The sequence below is a fragment of the Sinocyclocheilus anshuiensis genome, unplaced genomic scaffold (assembly GCF_001515605.1).
Source record: "Sinocyclocheilus anshuiensis isolate Anshui unplaced genomic scaffold, SAMN03320099.WGS_v1.1 scaffold197, whole genome shotgun sequence".
Classification (NCBI taxonomy): Eukaryota; Metazoa; Chordata; class Actinopteri; order Cypriniformes; family Cyprinidae; genus Sinocyclocheilus; species Sinocyclocheilus anshuiensis.
The window spans coordinates 259663-260121 of NW_015540856.1; positions in this window are offsets into that span (position 1 = coordinate 259663).

The window sequence follows — 459 nt, forward strand, 5'->3', positions numbered from 1 at the left end:
GATAGATAGATAGATAGACAGACAGACAGACAGACAGACAGACAGACAGACAGAGAGACAGACAGACGGACAGACGGACAGAGGGACGGACGGACGGACGGACGGACGGATAGATAGATAGATAGATAGATAGATAGATAGATAGATAGATAGATAGATAGATAGATAGATAGATAGATAGATAGATAGATAGATAGATAGACAGACAGACAGACAGAGAGACAGACAGACGGACAGAGGGACGGACGGACGGACGGATAGATAGATAGATAGATAGATAGAGGGACAGACAGGCAGACAGACAGATAGATAGAGGGGCAGGCAGATAGATAGACAGATGGATAGATAGCCAGAGGGACAGACAGACAGACGGACAGAGGGCCGGACGGACGGATAGATACTGTAGATAGATAGATAGATAGATAGATAGATAGATAGATAGATAGATAGATAGATAGA